We start from the raw sequence: 17540 nt of genomic DNA on the forward strand, positions 1-17540 counted from the left end.
CCGGTGTTAGAAGGAACGATTTAGCAAATTATTTGTTTTTATGTTTACGATTTCAGCGTTATTTTGAATGCCGAAACGACTGGTGTTATTCCTTGTGATTTGGGACAACTCACGACAAACAAAAGGTAGATTAATTTGGGAGGCGGGTTTGAGTACCGCTAAGCCGGGAACCAGTTATTAGATAACCAACACATCTGAAATAGATTACCCCAAACGATTCACTAAGTTTGGTGATTTAGCAAGTGTGTTTTCAGGATGCACATGCCAATCAGCTGCGTGGCTTGCCAGATAGGAAGAGGCTGGTTTGAGGGAACCTTTGACCTCTACAACTGGTCTTTCGACCTATCGCCTTGCACCGTAGTGGAAAAGATATATTTATATGTCCGTCACTCCTGTATACACTGATCCCTAGCTTCTTACCCAACCCTCATACCTTTTACCTTCCCAGAACTTCCTATCCATCTTTTCCTTAAGAAAACCCACCTCATAGCATTCTCAAAGATGACATGACGCATGTGTGGGGTAAATATAAAAAAAAATAAAATGTCCCGAAAGTGAAAAAATACAAACATCAAATTCTTTAAATGAGAAATATTAATGTATTGTATAATATAATTATCCCTTTTGATCAAGAAAACTCCACTTTTGATTACATGAAACTCTAATAACCTTTGGCGAAAAAAAAAAATTCCCATTCATTTTTTTTCACATTAAACTTCCTTCGCGAGGAAAACTGATACTCCCCGAAATAAAACGCTTGGAAGAAAAGAAAAAAAGTGGAGGAAATTATGTACGAAAAATAATATGATACTTTTATTTGGAATATTTTTGTACGTAAGAGAGCGTGCGTCGGCCCAATTTTTCTTTCTTTACTAATTTAATTTGAGTCCTGACGTGAAAGAAAATTGCCGGGAACATGTTTATGATTAATACTGTTCCTTGGCAGAGTTGTCTCAATAATGGATACACAAAGAATGACCTTGAAGGTGTGTTTCAGAACATTTGGTGAAATAATAATGCAATGTGCGTGTTATGTTACAATACATTGAAAATTATGGATATTACATTTGGTGTATTGAAAATTTTACAAGTTAACAGTGGTGACTTATTACTCACATTATTAGCCTTTCCCGTCAAAACCTCCTAAGTAGCAGGTATAAGTTTAGCTGGAGTAGGTTTTGGTCCCCCTGCGCTATGCTAGGGACCTGCCAGAATTATCATATGAACTAAAGTGGTGCCATCTCGGCGCGACAAATAAATGTGATGTGTCTTTGAGTAGAGTTCGCCTCGCCGAAGAGTTCCGAGACATTTCTGAGAAATTTCAGAACAATGGTCAGCATCCACGCTTCGCGCGTATAGATAATTATTGATGTCCCCAGGCAGTATTTCTCTGTGAACGATAATGAATCAGCTCGTACAACGTGACTTATGATGCGTAACGCAAAGAATGAAAATTATTAATATTTCTTTTTTATTCTTAGTATTAGTTTTGTTACTGTTCTTTGCTTTGATTTTTAATGGTATTGGTATTGGTTGGTAATTATTATTTTTAGATTTACCGAAATTAAAATAATGTACAGCTCCAACGCTCCTTAGTACTAGCCTCAGCTGAAAATTACAAGAACTACGATAGACAAGTGTTATTTTATTCAATATATTTGGAGTAGAATAGAAAAATATTCCGTTGCATCTGGGAATTGAACCTAGGATCTCAGACTTGCCGAGATAATGGGGTTATGAATGGGTTCGAGTAAAGTTTTAAAGTTATTTATTCTAGTGTAACTGAAAACTTTTTTTTTTTTTCAAATTTTTGCATATTTCCTTCGTAATTTTTTGTCTTTGATCTTCTAAGCTCCTCCCCTTTCCACCTCACTTCCCCCTCTTACTTTCATTTCTACCCACGCCTTTTTTCTATACTTGATAATTAGTTTTAGTACAATATATGTCCTGATGAAGAGAACATCGTTCTGGAAACATGTCAATTTTTAACACATAAAGATTATCGTGGTAAAAACGTTTTAATTTATTTCATTAAGAAAACTTTTATATTTTTAAGGTGAAAATGATATTATTCTATAGATTGAAAAGTTTACTTTTATAAGTTTTTTTGTCACTTGATCGTGCCACGTCTTCTTCGGGCGTGCCCGACTTCCCACTATTCACTACTGTATACCACATCGTTACTACAAAAAAACCCACGTTAAATCATCTTTTATTTGACTTCGTATCTCATTCATTTGCAGTGATAATGCGTTGAGTCTTCCTAGGGCGTTCCAGAATGTTTCTACCCTTTACTACTGTTTACTTAATTGTTACTAAAAAAACTACAATACATCAACTTTTACTACCTAATTCCATTGTAGAGATAATGCGACAAGTATAATAACCTTTCTACATTGTTATTAAAAACTACAAAATGTTGTAAAGGTAATGACAAAAGTCTAATAACCTTTCTATATTATTATTAGAAAACTACAAGTCTTTCTCGGACGTTCCCAACTTTATCTACCATTTACTACTGTATACCAAATTGTTACTATTAAAGAACTACAATACATCGGTGTTTATTCGATCCCGTATCATTCCATTGCAGAGATAAAGAATTAAGTCTTCTTCAGACGTCCCTGACTTTTTAAACCATTCAAACCACTCTTTAAATGATCTATCTTCTCCAATGTCAGGAGTGCTATAATCTGACAGGCTCTGAGAAGTATATACTCGAATATGATTAGATATCTTGCGACAATACTTTTCAACATTCTTCCTGATAAAATAAAAACATGTCATACACAAAAAAATTTCAAGGATAGCGTAAAAATTTGGATCAAAAGTAATGATAGGGCCTTTACCGGCGCACTCATCCAAATTCGCAGTTATTGATGCAACCTAATTATTGTATGTATTTTCATATAATTGTAGGTATATTATTAGGACTATAAACGAACTTGGTAAATGATGTATTGATATTGATGCTACCTAACTATTGAGTGTTCGTATTTTTATATAATTGTAGGTACGTTATAGTACTATAAATAAACTTGGTAGATAGCTGCCTCAACACAGGCTAAGTCTAGTGAGGCGGGCTATGATAAACCTTAACACATAACTACATTAACATTTCTATTATTTACATTATAATGAGAACCCTCAACTTTTTGAAATTTTTATGTATTCTAGATATTTACATGTTCATAGTTGCAAATTTATTAAATAAAGATATTATTATTATTATTATTATCTATAATTATTAATTTTGGACCATCTCGGAGAAATGTTATTTGTCGAATTTGTTTAATTTAGTATAACGTTTTTTGCACTGGTAGTGGTTTCAAGTTGGTAGTAACAGTATTAAAGGGGATTAAAAACGCGAAAGTGAAATGGGCTAATAAAAATAAAGGTAGGCTTAAAATACGATTCCCTATTTACATTTTGGGAGTGCTGGTTTCATTCTAGTACCGTAATATCTTTTAATTGTGTTTTTAATTTGATTATTACAGAAAGTTTATGCTGCGAAATAGTTTTACCTAATAATAATTAGCGAGTTTCATAAATTGATGACTTCCTTTGGAGTACGCTATAATTCCTTGACTTCGAAGGAAATGAAAACTAACTAACTAATCATCACGCCGTTTTCCCCGCAAGGGTAGGCAGAGAATACAGACCGCCAAACAACTCGGTCTTGGCACACACTCTGTGATGTTTTGAATATCCACAAAAATAAACGATAAATAATAAACGAACGTGCTCAAAAAAATTTTTTGTTTAGACAACGACGGAAGATTTATTGACAGACAGGCCTTGAGTAAACAGATTCCCACGGGAAAGGAGAGACCGGAGGGACAGTCGAGTTTTGAACTTGGGTGCATTGACAGCCCCGAGAAATGGATACAAATCAGAAGTGTTGTTTGAAATTACAGTTAATTATTGAATTCAAATGGTATTAGAGAATATTGCGGAATATTGAATTAAAGTGAAAGATTATTGATCCGGTGTTTGTGTGAAGTGAAAGTGGTTCGACTCAGTGAGAGAACAATTAATAATAATGACAATAATAATAATTGGATAATTTGTAGAGCGCCGTTTTGTAAAAACCCACCTCAGGGGCGCCAGGTGTTGTGCAATCGCGATTGTGTTATAAAGTTGTGTTGATTTAAACGTGATTTCGTATACAGTTCGAACTAGATTGCTTGTCTTAAAAACATGAAAATAATAAAAATAATGATTGCGTTTTTAAAACAGAGTGAATGTACTTAAAGGCGGGAAGTGTTTAATCGGGCTAGGTTATTGATTTGGCGAGATGGCATTTATCCACGGAGACCGAAAACCAGAGAAACAAATATATCATTAACTGTGGGTTCGAATCCTGACAGATTAGGAAGGTACAATTTTATTTACAGGAATACTTAATTACCCTTTTATAAGCGTAGGGAGGAGGTCGAAAATTAAAGTGATTTAGCTATATAGTGTAACCAGGTAAGCTTCACGCTGAGAATGAGAGGTGACTAACTGGGTGAGTTTTTTTTATATTATTTATTAAATTCCAGAGGACCCCTTTTAAAAGACGGATACAACCGAGGTACAGGAACTAAGTTTACGACACCTGCCGCCCAAATAATGTTATCATTAAAAGGGATGTGCTAGGCGAAATGTCAATCAGCCGTGAGTGAGAGACAGGCCAATGACCTTTTCATATATAGGCCGAGAGGCGCGGTGTACTGTCAGTCAAAGGGGAAGTTTTGCTAGCGTATGCCGTCCCAAATTGAAAGCGATCGGATGCAACCAGACGGAACAAAATGAAAACTTTTTCTGTTATTTGACTTTCTAATTTAATACTTTTCATCTATTGTTTGACTTTCTAAGTTACGAATTGGGATGCACAAAAACAAATCTAAAGTCAAAAGAGGGAGATGGTAATCTCCGAAATAAAACTACCAACCGAACAACTTTTCTCAACAGGTACCTTTCGAGAGGTAGGCAGCCTCTTTAAATTAAATGCAAAAATCAAACCAATTATCCGTTTATACCTACCTGAGAGGATAGGTATTCAGTAGGAGTTACCCATACCTAATACACGAGGATGCTAGTAACCTCATAAAATAATTACTAGAACCGAATATTAAAATACAGACAGTCCTCATCCTAAATTTGGCATTTCGAGTAGACCTTACATATATCTCACATGATAATTGGCTGAATGGGTAGGCACACAACCTATCGTTAAAAAGCAGGCTAAATGTCGACAAGATCGTCGTGTGTTATCTATGTATTGACCTAGAAAGGGATGTAAATCCCCGACGGCGTGGGAGTTACAACGTTTTCTAGAGGTGGCACGTAACTTAGGACCTTGCGTGTCACATTTTCGCGACTAGATTCGTGACAAGGGATGTCATGGTTTTCCCCTTCTACACTCAGTAAAGTAGGTTTTCCTGGAGGTGTATGAGATTGGGGCAATTCTGAAATTGGTGATGAGACCTGGTTTTCTTTATTCTGGCGTGACGGTTGCCGATTTGGAACAAGGGGGGACCCGGCCGGTTGTGATATCCAGACACGCAGATATCGATCGCCTTGCTCAAATTATCATCCATCAGTTTTGTTTGGTAAGAGGAGGAGTCAATCTTAGCTTGAAAAAAAAATCATTCCCTTTCCTCTCCTTCCCCTCCCAAAATATATACATGGATGGCGCCGACAACTAACACCATAAATTTATCGTATGTATATCACATATATAAAATCTAACACTTTATTATACTCACATAATCCTATGACAGGTAGACTCACGTAGCTAGTTTGAAGAGCAGGCGACTCAGAAAAATCAGGTTTATGAGATGGCTTTAAAACACAGCGGTAATGAATTCAACTCACTCTATCTCAAAAGAACCAAGGGATACCACACATATATAGATAACTAGGTTTCTAAACCGAGAAACAAAAACCCAACACAACGTTCGGTGAAGCCTTTTTATACTGAACCGTCACGTGAAATGAGTACGTTCAAGGTCGTACGTCACGTAGACAAACTAGGATGTACACACTTGAAGGGGTGTGAAATAAAGAAAAGACGGCAGGGAGGACCTTCCTACCCCGGATATATATAACCAAAGCCTTATGGAAAAGTTACCTACGGGACTTAAGGAAAATTTATCGTAGAAAGAAGAGAAGGAAAAGTTTGAAGTAGAAAGGGCGGATCATTACAACTCCTTGCCTCATTCACATTCATACATCGTCTCAAACGAACTGTTCTATTATTCAGACTCTTGACATGGCCCGACTCAAGTGTCTGATTCAATTGATTCTGACATGTCTTCCTCGGGCGTCCCCGACTTCTGTTATCATTCACATTAGCGTCATATATTCTCCGTACACTCCTTTCTTTGCTCATTCGCTCTACATGCCCAAACCAATTTTGTGTAAAGTTTATCATATTTTAAAGAAAAATATTTAGAATTATTATAACGTGGTCCTATCTTGGAATGGCATTAGACAAGTGTAGTTAGAACCTTATGGAATTAAAGTTGGTCTGTTTAGTTGGATAGGGTTCTAACTTTGCCTTAATATGCTCTGAGTGTGAAAGTTTTTAAAAACGAATTCTGATAATCTTTTTAACATTTAATTTTTTTTTTGTTCAATTTTTAACATATTTAAAAACAACTTTTAATTACATCGTGGCCCTACCTCGGAATGAGTTTCATCATAACTAAACACAGTGACAATTCAACACACCTTTAAAAATGATGTTTAGTCATTAAAAGTGACGAAACAAAATTTATTTCACAGATTCAGCTATTTAAGTTTTTGTTTCATGACTTCATATCTGTTATTTTAACTTTTAACATGGCCTGACTCAATTATCTGATTCACTTGATCGTCTTCGGGCATCCCCGACTTTCGCGTAAAATATTCTCCTTAGACTCCTTTGTTCGTTCATTCCCTCTACATGCCCAAAAGCGTCCCTTTATTAATCTTACTCATTACGCTTACATCAGCCTTGTACTTTGTGCGAATCTCCGGATGATCTTACATGGTTTTACAACACATACGCTTCAGTGATCTCATTTCCACACCATTCAGTCTTAAGTCAAGATGTTTGAAAGAAAGATAACGAAAAGAGTGCGCATTATAATAGTCGTGAATGATGAATACTTAGAGCAGGTGAATGAGTTTGTGTATTCATGAAGAATTTTACAGAGAGATCGAAAGGTTTATAGAGATATTGAAAGAAGGGTTAATGCAAATAACTCCATTAATGGAGAACTGAAGGTCCTATGAAGCGAAGCTAGCAGTCCACAATGGAGTGCTGATATCTACGATGATGTATGGCAGTGAGGCTTGGAAATGGCAGAGGAAGAATTAAAGGAAGAAGTAATAGGATTTAAACTCGCAACCAAAATGTTTTTTTACACATTTTAGCTATTTAAAAATGTATTATTTGCTTACTACAAAATATTGGTATCCTTGTGGTAAAGGACATTCTCAGCACCATTTAGAAAAGATAAACAAGGCTGCGTAATGTCACCGTGGTTATTCATTCTATACATGGATAATTAATTGTATGCAAGAATTGAAAGCGGTGGGATTGGGCGCGAATTTGAGTAATCTTAAAGTATGTTGCCTGTTGTATGCTGATGATGCGGTGCTGATTGCTAATAGTATGGATGATCTGCAGTCTCTCGTGTCTAGGATGAACGAAGTATGCGTGATGAATCAGTTAATGATGAATGTAAGTAAGTCTAAAGTAATGGTGTTTGAAAGAGAAAGTACGAAAACAGTGTGCAATATAGCTGTGAATGAGGAATACTTGGAGCAGGTGGATGAATTTGTGTATTTAAGAAGCATGTTTACGAGAGATGGGAAGGCTGACAGAGATATTGAAAGAAGAGTAAATGCAGGTAACTCCATTAATGGAGGACTGAAAGCAGTTGGCGCTAACAAAAAATTGTCCAAAGAAGCGAAGTTAGCAGTCCACAATGGAGTGCTGGTACCTACCCTTATGTATGGAAGTGAGGCATGGAACTGGCAAAGAAAGGATGAAAGTAGATTGAATGCTGTTGAAATGAGATCCCTGAGGCGTATGTGTGGTAAAACCGTGTATGATCGTGTGAGGAATGTGGATATCCGCAAAGAGTGCAAGGCTGATGTAAGCGTAATGAGTAAGATCAAGAAAGGGACGCTTAGATGGTTTGGGCATGTAGAGCGAATGGGCGAAGAAAGGAGTGTAAGGAGAATATACGATGCAAATGTGAATGGTAGCAGAAGTCGGGGACGCCCGAGGAAGACATGGCATGACCAAGTGAATCAGATACTTGAGTCGGGCCATGTCAAGAGTCAGAACAATAGAAGAGTATGTATGAGACGATGTATGAATGTGAATGAGGCAAGGAGTGTGTGCCAAGACCGAGTTGTTTGGCGGTCCGTCCTCTCTGCCTACCCCCGCGGGGAAACGGCGTGATGGTTAGTTAGTTTATTATCTTTGTAATGGGCTCTAGCTAAATTCAATTTAGATAATATAGAAATATTCTGCAAATTTATATTTGTATAGTATCTAATATTAATTTAGCTTAAACCCATTACAAAGATAATATTTATTCTAAATGGTGCTGAAAAAAGATATTATCTTTGTAACGGGTTTTAGCTAAATTCAATTAGAAATATTTCTAACTCTCGCCTTTATGCCAAGCCCCAACCTTATAAAATTCACCAAAATAATGTGATATCATTTTATTGTTAAACTTTGAAACAATATCGAAAATGTACAAATTTTTCACAAATATTTAAATCCTATTATTTTGCAATTTCATGTTTAAGCGAACTGTCAAAACGCGAATTGCGCGGAAAATATTTGCCATTATTTTCGATTCCGGATAAATTCGATGTTTTTTAATAAATTTCAAAATATAACAATGTTTTTGAAAACGGAATGGTTCTTTCAGATTTAAGTATTATAAATTGACATATTAATCAAATAAAAATATTCAAATTTTGAACAAAAACGTAGTAAAATTTTTAAAGTTTTCGATTTTTTTTTAGTGTTGTAAATTGTAATTACATGCAATTACATGAAACGAAACTGTGTTACTACACAAGTGGTAGTTACTTCACATTTTTTCTTTTTACTTATACATATTTATTACAACATTTGCAAACCTTGATAAATATTTTTCAAGTGCTAAATATTGTTTCATAGAATTATTTCATTTTTTCGGGAGCGTCTATAGTAAACTTTTAAATGCCAATACAAAGCGTGATTTTCTCTCTTTCCGATACTGTTTCAATAATATTTCCATAATGCACTAAATGAGATATAATACCTGTTATACTCGTTTAGTTATTGAAATTATCGGAACGTAGAATTATGTGCGATTAAATGTTTTTGCAATTCTTCTACAACGTCACAATATTACGCGCCTATGAGACGAATCCAAAATTTTGGAAACACATACTCCGATGTTGTCTATATATTTAGTTCAACAATGTTCATTATAAGTTGACTTTCATACGTTTTTTGTCTTCAAATAGAACAGATTTATTAAACGCATTTCATATAATTTGAACAATTCATCAAATTTCAATGTAGATTTTCAAGTTTTGTGAAGGTTCTATCCAAGTTTTCATATTATATAATTACTGGCCAGTAGTTTCACAAAACTGAAATTATGGCAGAATTTGAACAAAACCTTCAAAGAACTTGAAAATCTACTTTGAAATTTGATATATTGTTATTGTTGAGTATTTTTAGACCATCTAAGAATATCTCCAAAATGGCTTAGAGAGTTAAATAGCGATATATACATATATCGCAGTTATCTAATCGCCTTATTGGTAACCATGACAGGACTTTATTATTACTCGAATTAACCAAACAAAAAATGTCTTCATTCCTGGTACGAATGTCACAAGTGTCCTATCCCAATATTAATTCCATAGAGTTAGGACTATAAGAAGAAGATACAAATCGATTACTATTTGCAGTAAAGTTTTTTTTTTGCAAACTTTAGTCTTTTTAGTATCTTTATTTTAAGGTAACAAAATCAGGTGAAAACAACAACAGTTTTGTACCAAAACCTTTTTCATAGCAGATTATCTTCATCTTTCGTGCATGTTCTAGAATGCTGTCGAATTACCATCAACACCAATCATCTCTAGTAATGCTGTGAGCTGCTTCTAATTATGCTGACTTGTCGCATACATATGCATGGAACATGTCCCAGGTGTCGGGGAATCAAATTAGGGTCCAACTGACCCTGTCTTCAAACTAACATACGCAGACTTAACCCAAAGAAATTGTGCTAATTTTAACTTTTTGGTAGATTCTTGAACCCTACGATAAAGGAAAATTTGAATTTTAGAGAACAAAAAATTATTACAATAAAAATTTTTATGCATGATTATTTAATTTAAGGTGGAGAAGAACCCCAAGAAGGTCAAATATTCATTTCGACTTCAGTGTAAAATATATTTTGATATAATAATAACACAATGTGTACAGAGGAGGTATGAGTTATTATCTTATCAAATGAAAGAACCCGGCATAATTTGGCAGACGTATAAGATGAAACTTAAGAAATTTGAACGGACAAGTAATAAAATATCGGAGTGCTTTATTTAAGGATTAGCTGTGTAAAACAAGATTTTCTCGTATTTTCGTTAAATTTTATTTGCCACCTTTTCAGAAATGATTATTTTATTGAATACTTCCATTTACAAAGTAAATTTGATTCAATTTATTTCAATCAACCTTTTAAGGTAAATATTGTTTTTGAATAGTATTCGTAATGTTTGCTCAAACTTATTTTATAACATATATACAACATTTAATAACCTGTCAATGAGAGCCAATTCCATACAATATTGAAATATATCTGTTTGATATTGAATACTAACCTTATCAAACTACTAATTTCGGTTGTTTGTGCGTTCGTTGGTTATTCTCGCACGAAATTTCTAGGCTGATATGTTGTTCGATCAACTTAAAGTGACATTGATATTAAGTGTTTTTTTCAAAAATGGAACTGATTGTGTGAAGAATTTATACAAACTATGAAGTAGGTGTCTAACTTTAAATAGAAAATGATTTCATTTTAATTAAGTAATTATTAATTTCATGTTTGAAATGTGTTTTTATTTTGTTTAAATATTGTGTCTTTGTTGTACATCATTATTGGAAAAATATTTTGGAAACAGGTTGTTTATTACTTTACGTATAAATATCATCGTGCAATAAATATAAATATCATATAGAGCAGATAAACTGAGAAAATAATGCCAGGAGAAGGAGAGGTGAGAGGAGAGGATCCCCTAAGACACCGGTATAGTTAATTAAATACTTAAAAATGGTTATTTTATGATTTGACCGATCAGTTTTTAAAACAATATTGATTTGAAAGAGAAAAAAAAACAAATTTTCTGTTTTTGTGCTTAGTTTTTATAAACTCCGCAATAGATTTTGATAGGGTTTGTGTATATAATAATATGTAATATGATGTTCTGTATTAGCGCCGTCCGAGTATACATTGATGCACAATCAAGTTTTAAAAATAATTCGCCAAAGTTTGGTAACCAAACATAACTTGATTGACTGCCGTTATATAGTACCATATTTTGAATACGAACCTAATTCATTTTTAGAAAATGAATTTTTTTAAATGAATTTTATAAAATGATTTATGATATAACTATAATAACAGACCGAACGATTAGTCATAATAGACCGGATTTAATAGACAAAATTAAAAAAAAAAATTATACATGATGTCGCTATTCCAAATTCCTGTAATATTCAAAAATCTGTTTCTGAATAAATAAGAAAACACTCAGATTAAGGAAATGAGAAAAGCAAAGAATTTGGCATTCTCAGACTATAAAAATATTAGCATTTGTTATTTCGGCTACTGGCATTATACCTAGCTTTCTCATTCAAAATTTAGGCGTATTAGATCTGTCAAGAATTTATTTATAAAAATGCAAAATAGTCATTTTAAGTACATGGAGGATTATGAAAGATTTTTTAAATATTTATATTGAGGGATCAGTAGGATTTATAGGTCCAGTTAGGAGTTCTACCGAGCAGAAACCTCTGATATGAAAATATCTGGAGTCGGTCAATTATTTTCAAATTTGATCTCTGGTGAGTTGATGTGTTGTTCTTGTATTGTTTTGTATTTATTTTACTTATATAATGCACTTGCATAATGTTGATTGAATAGATGATCATTTGTGAAAAAGTGTGTGAAAGGGTTTAGTTTTTCCTGGGGGGAAGATTTAACCTGGACAAAAAGTCGAAAAAAAAAGAAAAAGTAAAACATTTATTTGCTAATTTAGATAAATATATATAGATAAACAATATATTGATATATGTATGAATATATTTATACGTAATATATCTATATATATTCACTCAGCAGGCTTTGAATCACAAGGCTACGCAGATGATCGTTTGATTTTCAAGTTTTGTTCTCCGGACGAAAAAGACGTCCTTAAAAACGAGGTGGTTAGCCTCATTAACACAATCTCAAGTTGGATGTCTGTTAATAAACTTAAACTAAATCCGACAAAAACAGAATTTATGTGAATAGCTTCCCCTGGAAGGCAAGCTCTCCTTGACTTCAGTCCAATCCGTATTCAGGATACAGATATAATCCCTTCTGCAGAAATAAAATTTCTGGGTTTCACCATGGACTGTCTTTCTCTTGAATCGCAAATTTCCAAAGCTGTGAGTTCTGGTTTTTTTCATCTAAGGCAGATAAAATCAATCAGGAGATGCCTTCTTTCTGATAGAGCAAAGTCACTCATAAATTCGTTCGTCGTCTCACGTATGGACTATTGCAATAGTGCATATGCCCACCTACCTCAAAAATGCCATGTTATTATTAATATTATATATGAATATATTGATAAATTTATAAAGATAAATACAAACATACTATATTTTCAGTGAGTATAGAAAATTCTCTTAGCAACGCCGGGTACACGTCAGCTAATATATAATAAGAGAGACTGAACGCTGTATTTTCATTGGCTTTTTGGGGTTATATGAATATGTACGTATACCTAATCTTTTCAGTTCTTGCAACTTTTGTATTTCGTTAAAAATGGAAAAATCTTCCTACCTTTAATTACTGTCATGACGATGTTTATTAATCATACATTTTAGTAAAAATGTAATGAATTATGTTGTAATTTACGGAGGTAAGACAGTTACTAGATACTGACCAGACACAGGAAGTTCCCTTCACTGATGTAAATTACAATGTCATTTACCCGTTTCACTGTTTCCCTGGCAATATTTTACTTTTTGAGTTGCGTTCGGGTAAATTAGCGACCGTTCCAAGAGGAGCCTGTTGGGAGCTAATTGCGATTTTATTTTTTGCCTGAAATTGCTTTACAGCCTTAAAAGCTTCGAAGGCTTTTCGAGTGCATTCCACTTCCTGTGGAACAAGGCTATAAAAGACTGACTAATTAACTGCCACCATTCAAATTTCCAACTAGTTTTGGAGGAGTTTTTCCGTACCATCGAATAGTATTATTATCATAATGTCTATTCGGTTAGGATTGTTTGAAACGGAAGTAGCGCCCTCTGTTATTAAAAAAAACATTGAAGTTTTCACGCGCATACATGTTTTAAAGTTAAACTAAGACCCATCTAGACATTTTCAGCAAGCTAGATCTAATATATTATTTCACAACAATAACTTCGTATTCAATTTTGTTATGAAGAGAATACATATACTGGACAATGAACTAATTCGATTTAAATTTTGACACATTCGACGCCAAACTAATTTAGCACATTTAGTAAAAAGATTATAACGAATAATCGTAATGTATGCATATGATTACTTTTTTACAATATCTTTATATATTTCTAATTTGTTGTTACTCGAATATAAATTTCAAGGGTTCTTTAAAATTAGTAAGATATGTAATAACTTAACTAGTATATTGTGTTTATGACTTATTTAAAAAAAATATTATTTGTATTTTATTGTTGTATTCAATTTAATTTATAATCGTTACACAAAAACCCAATAGGGCATTCAAAAATAAAATTCTAAGAATGAGTTTTTGGCGCTTTTGACAGTCTTCGTAGTTGATTGGTTAGGATCATTGGCTACGAATCCGGAGGTCACGGGCAAGTTAAATTTATTTGATTTTTGTGTGTCATCTCACAATATATTAATTTAAAATATTTAGTGGTCAGATCTTAATAGCCAGGTATTCCGCACCTTCGTCTGCCCCCCCGTTCCCCTCAGCACCACAACTCTAAACTCAATTGGGGATGCCATAATCTCACTGGCTACAGACGGTTCAGAGCAGTTGGGACTCTTGTGCGGTACACATAAAAATTGGGTTAGTATGATTTAATGCTGTCATGACGCACAGACTTCTTATTTATTTGCATACATACATCGTACAATTCTTAGCACAGTATCTTAATCATGCCAATTTGTCTTTGAGCATACCCGAATACTTCTTCCAACCAGTTTTACTTGATTTATTGCCATGTATTCTTTTATCAGTATCACAGTTCCAGTTTACATTTAGATATTTTCGATAAGTATATTATTGCTCTTCAGTAAAAGTCCAATTAAAAGTTTCACCCCGGAAATTTTCCATTGTAGTTTGGCGTTATCATATCTGCATACTGTGGCCTAGAATAAGCTTGATCTTATTATTAAAATAAGTGTTATTCACATTTCTATAATCATATTTAAATTGGTAAAAACTCGGCGCAGTATTCGATTTTCAGAAATTGAAAATACCGTCGGCTTTCTTACGCTAGAATCCTCGCTGCATTATTCATGAAGTGAGACCAATACCGCTGAAATAACATTTTTACTGGACAGTAAATTTACGTCTTAGTTTATATAATAATGTAAAAAAACAAATTCCGTAAAAAAAACATTTTTTTTACTAAAATACACCTATTTTTTGCTGTTTTGTTTGACTGAGGATTGAACCTTCCTCCCCATGGACTAGAGTTAACCACGCTAATAACTGCGTTAATATCCCGGTTGGGTAGGACTGACATTTATTTCGTATACTAACTGTTGTAATGTCGTTCAATTCGGAGAAATATGTGAATGTTAAAAAACAAACGTTAATATAATGCATTGTCATAAACAACGAGTCTATCTGCTGAGTTTCAGCTTGATCGGACATCGGGAAGTTTGTTAATTTCCACTTTCAAGATTTGCATTCCTTTACAGAAACACGAGTGAAATTCTAAGAGATGTATTTTAAAAGGAATTACATTCTTGTTTATTCCAGAAATATGTTTTTTTTTCTTTGAATAATATTAGTGATCCTTATTAGAATCTAAAACTTATATCTATAACAAACATGAAATAGAACAAGACACAGAAAAATATAAAAAAAAAACGGTCACAACTAGGAATCGAACTCAAGATCTCTTTTCTTACCAGGACAGGTGTCTTAAATCACTTGACCATTGGAACCTTTTAATTTGTTTTTTTTTATACCATTTTTTCTTCCTATTTAGATAGCACTATGCAATTTAAACAATATTTTATTTTGCTTCTAGTTGCAAAAAGCATATCAATGTATGCGTTGTATGTAAGTATATATAAATAAATATAGGTACTATACGTAAGTACAGAGCGTCGTCGAAAATATTATACTTTTAATATTTATGTTTAATATTTAACAATTTTTTTATTAAGAACGGCTTCGATACATCTTTATGAATTTTATTGTTTTAAGAAACACTATAATATAATCATGTATTTGATGTAATACTAATAATGTAAGAATCTTGCTAAAATACAATATCGTTCAAAAAATCTTAATCGGCAATTTGACATTTAAAAAATTTGGAATTTAATGACAACACAAAATCCCAAATTGACAATGCGTAAATGTGAACATAATCATAGTTTTCAACTTACCAGCAGAATTTTGTATGTAATTTCCGGTTTAAATGTTTTATCCAACTCACAAAGTTTCTCACAAATATTATTAACTAACACTGATTCAGTTATTTCAATACACGTCACTTTATGCCTAACTTTCAGAGAGAGCTTTTATTGTTTCAACAATAAATGAGGTAAGGTAGGAAGAATCACTGTATCTCATATCATCACATAAAATAAGGTGTCAGATGTGTCACTTGATAACCACGAAGTCACGTGTGAACAAGACCACTATATAATTAATTCATAAACAGTCAGAATTAAATAATAAATGGCATTCAAAGAAAAGCAGTATCACTGAGTTTAATCACTCACTAATTAAATGTCATACAACCCTTGGTTAGGGGAGGGGGTAGTCAAGTGGAGCTAAGAGAACACCCGCATGTCACATTATTACGTCACGTGAATTTAAGCACTGATTTCGTCCACTTTCGTGCGTATTTCGGCACGGTTTGAATTAGTGGGTTCCGAGCATGCGCACTGGGGGCGGTTTTCGCTAAGGGATGTTCACCAAAGGTTGGACGGCGAACGACTGAGGGTGTGCGCACAGAGTCCCGGGCTTTCCCCTCCCCCGCCCTCCACCTCCACCCAAGCCGGTCCCCGCGCCGCCCCCGACACCGCCCGCCCAAAGGACGAGATTCCCGGATTTGGAACTTTCTTCGAAGCCTCTCGGAGACACTTAACGTTGTGACAGGTTTATGTGTGATTACTCTAATATAATGTCGGTCGTCTTCTAAATGTTGCAGCTTCGCATGTTACATCGACTCTTCAAATTAAAGCATCTCCTTGTTGTTTGATTTCTAAGGCGGGCGGTATTTAAATTTGGCCAAAAACTATTTATGTGTTAACGTGTGGGTTGGTTTTTAGCTTCAAACTTTTTTTCTCATTGAATCCATTCTAAAAGGTTCAAGATCCACACAGCATTTTTCTGATTAAATCAATAAAAAAAAAGGTTCAAGATTGTAACCCACACAAAATTTTTCTCATTAAATCCAGCATAAAAGGTTCAAGATTATAACTCGCAATTTTTTTTTTCACTAAATCAATCATAAAAGGTTCAAGACTATAATCCATATACTATTTTTCTCATTAAATCAATCATAAAAGTTTCAAAATTATAACCCACATAATATTTTTCTCATTAAATCAATCATAAAAGGTTCAAGATTATAACCAACACAATATTTTTCAATTATATTTGCCATGGCAAGGAATATTCAAAATGGGCAAGGAAAAAAAATTTATCAGATTAATTATCACATTATTGCGCAAGGTTCTAACTGATATTTTTATCAACAATGACCTTTGAATGTAAAACCATTTATTTTCTTCTTTTGCTGATTGCTGTAACCAAATTAAACATCAGAGCCATCTCCGTTGTATTTCCGTAGATACTTGCATGACAAAGTTCTAACATCATGTTTTTAGATTCGATTTATTTTACTAGGCTTTAACATCACTTATAACCTTTTGCAATTGGCATTTTGATTCTATCTGACAGTTAATCATTTTTACGAGAAGTAGTGTAGTTCGTCACTTTAGTTTGATGCGTTTCTTTGCCCTACCATGTGCTGAGGAGTCAACATTTTCAAAGAAAACATTTTCTAATTCTCA

The 17540-nt window shown here is 33.7% G+C and overlaps 1 protein-coding gene across 2 annotated transcripts in view; it reads right to left on the bottom strand.

Moving 5' to 3' along the window:
- The window catches only part of LOC149426023 (zwei Ig domain protein zig-8-like), a 920604-nt gene extending 904167 nt beyond the window's left edge, over window positions 1-16437 (bottom strand). For both annotated transcript variants that reach the window (XM_089642903.1, XM_089642895.1), the window contains exon 1: window positions 15903-16437. The gene's annotated coding sequence lies outside the window, so the exon portion shown is untranslated. The remainder of the gene's footprint in view (window positions 1-15902) is intronic.
- Between the last annotated feature and the right edge of the window lie 1103 nt (window positions 16438-17540).

This window comes from Hesperophylax consimilis, chromosome 2 (genome assembly GCF_061612785.1).
Source record: "Hesperophylax consimilis isolate HC1 chromosome 2, BYU_Hcon_1.0, whole genome shotgun sequence".
Taxonomy (NCBI): Eukaryota; Metazoa; Arthropoda; class Insecta; order Trichoptera; family Limnephilidae; genus Hesperophylax; species Hesperophylax consimilis.